Below are 3,201 nucleotides of genomic sequence, written 5' to 3'. Positions count from 1 at the left end.
GCGAGTCCAGGCGGCCCCCGCCTGCGACGGCGTTGCTCACGGAGACCTTTCCTCCTCCGCCGCCGCACGAGTCACTGGTGGCGTCGTGCGCTCCGACCCCTCTTAGCCCTTCTGCAACCGCATTGAGCTCCAGTTCACCACCGCTCATGGGGAACGACGGTGAGCGAGCGCCATGGCTTCGTCAGAATCCTCTCTGCGGAGAGTGCAAATTGTTTCCTCAGGAACGGTGGATTCATTATTCTACCTCTTGAGCGAGTTCGCTGGACAGAGCACGGGAAACTAGCCCAACTGCTAATCAAATCAAAACAATCGTTCCTGGACGCACACCACCGCCTGCACAGCTGCGCTGCCTTGTTCGTGCTGGCTCCTGTCCCAGGGAGGTCCATGGTAAGGAAGGAGCTGCTGCTCGGCGTTCCTGGACGTGGACCGCCATGGCGCGCCTCTCTGGTTTCTGAGTTGTCGCTGGCCTTGTCTTCGTCGCCGCCGGCCAACCGAGCAACGCAAGACCATGGCCACTCTGTGTGCAGCGGCGAGGACCCCATGAGAGAGGAGCGGGCCCTGGCCGGCGGAGCTTTGGCCAGCAATGCGCGAGAGGTGTGTTCTATCAGCGTTCATAGAGAGGAAGAGGAAGAGGCTCATCGATCTTGACCGCAGAAATCTGATCCTACGGTCTACGGGTACCCAGGGGGTGGACGGTATTTGAAACACCGTCCTCCCGGACGGTATCCCAAACACCGTCCACCCCGTGGGGGCGCGAGAGCGCCGTCTCCGCCGCACGCCATGGCTCGCCTGAGCGCCGGCGACTCCCGGAGGCCAGTCCAGTGCCTAAGGCATCTTTCCTCCTGCAGACAGCGCCGCCGCCGCTTGCGTCCGCCGTGCGCTGGCTTCCGTCGTGCTCTCCCAGTGCCCGTCCTTCCCCTTCTAGCCCCGCCAGCAACTGCACTCACGCACGGGCACCACCAGGTCGCTCTGCAGCGTGGATTTTGCAGTCTATCGCTTATTTCAGTCGGCCATTTTTGGATGGATTCGTTGGACAGATTTCGATCAGACATTAAGCTCTGCGGCACAAAAGGAGATGGCTACTGCCATGCTCTCTCAGTCTGGCCCCCTAGACAAGCTGGCAGTGACAAGAGAGATGGAGGAGAAGTCGACATCGGCCGATGCTCGGAAGAGCAAGCCGCAGGTCTCCACCATCGGGGCATCTACTATATAAGGTGAGTGCTCCCCATCCATGCTGTCGTTTCAAAACCAAGATAGACTGAAATCACAAACCATATTGGATGCAGTTGGAACACCGCCTAATACAGCCGGACCAACTACACAAAGGAATGTCGCCTGTTCGGATGGAGTTTGGTCAATCACAGGAGGCGCCCATGACTGTTGTTTCGACTCCATCCAACAACATGGCAGGTAATGACCAGTCTAGTGATGAGATTGGTTCAGTTTTTATTGATGGGAAACGTCGGAGTACGCGGACTAACTACTCGTATTCTGCAGATGGAATTTCTACAGCGGGCGAGCTAGTGATGGATAAGGCCACAAGAAGAGCTGCGGAAAGGATATTAGACAGCTCCGTGGCAACTCCACAGAAAGGTCCCAACAAGCCTAAAAATACAGGTAAGTCACCAATTGATACCTGTACTTCAAATTTAAATTCGATAGGAATTTCTATGGGTAGCACTCCAAAGACAATTAAAGTTTCCTACAATGCGTTGAAACACATCAAAATAGACAAAATCAAAGTTCAACCAAAAGCTGGTACGGCTGGTAGTGGTGAAGTTAATCCCTTTTCTTTAAGCGATGGGGAGGACTCTGAAGATGACAGTAGTCTTCTTTCCTGCTTAGTGAAAGACATAACGAATGTTGATTTGGATGACTTGGACCTTGGCACAAAAATATGTGACCTAGGTATCTGGTCGTAAATCTAAATCATCATCGAAAAAGGAGAAGGCTCGAAAGAGAGCCCAAAAAACTAAAAAGGGAATTTCCCCATTAAAGACTTCTATTGGAATAGCAGAGGTCTATCAGACTTGGCTAAATACCGGTATATATCAGAAGCTATCAGAGATCACAACCTTGACTTTGGCGCCGTCATGGAGACCGGGAAACAAGACATGTCTAGAGCCAACCTTAACCGACTTTCGGGAGGTGCGGATTTCGTTTGGCATTGTCTACCGCCAAGTGGACGTTCGGGTGGCATTCTTCTGGGGGTGAACTCCTTAATCCTTGACTTATCTTTAATAGTGGAAGGGGAATTTTTCATAAAAATCCATCTCCGCAACAAATAAGATGATTTCAAATGGTTTCTAATGGCAGTCTACGGCCCGGCACAGGAGGATTTTAAATCAACCTTTTTGTCCGAGCTTGTTCGCACCTGTCAACAAAATACATTGCCAACCTTAATCGGGGGAGATTTTAATATCATGAGACATAGCAAAGAAAAAAAACAAAGATAACTTTAATCCCCGATGGCCATTCCTATTCAATGCTGTCATAGATAGTTTTGATCTTCGGGAGATAGAGTTGACAGGTCGACAATTCACCTGGGCAAACTTTCTAACAGATCCTACCTATGAAAAACTCGATAGGGTTTTGATGACAACTGAATGGGAACTCAAATATCCATTGGTAATGTTACACGCTTTAGACAGAGGGGTATCAGATCACACTCCGCTGCTTTTAGAGACCGGTGATCCAGCTTTTTCGGGACATCCTAAACAGTTCAAGATGGAACTCAGTTAGTTGTCTCGTGAGGACTTTAAAGAAAAAGTCAAAGAAATCTGGATTCAACCAGTTGTGGGGCAAAATTCGGTTCAACATTGGAATAGAAAAATAGGGGCACTTAGCACACCTACGGGGATGGGCACGCCATCACCATAGGGGTGTATAAAGCCCAAAAGAAAAACCTACAAAAGGTTGTGACTAACATAGACACTCAAGCTGAGATAAGAAATCATCTCAAGGAGAGAGAGACCAGTTGGAGACTGCTCGTGATGACCTAATAAAACTTCTACGAGAAGAAGAGCTTAGGTTTTATCAATGAGCCAAAGCAACTGATGTCCTTTTGGGGGATAACAATACTAGATACTTCTAGATGATTGCTAATGGCAAACATCAAAAGAAGCGTATTTTCTCACTAGAACATGAGGGGGGGATAGAGGGTCAACAAAACCTCAAAGAGTATATCACCAAGTTCTATAA

The sequence above is a fragment of the Panicum virgatum genome, chromosome 3N, assembly GCF_016808335.1.
Source record: "Panicum virgatum strain AP13 chromosome 3N, P.virgatum_v5, whole genome shotgun sequence".
Lineage (NCBI taxonomy): Eukaryota > Viridiplantae > Streptophyta > Magnoliopsida > Poales > Poaceae > Panicum > Panicum virgatum.
Note: the sequence above shows the minus strand (reverse complement) of the source record.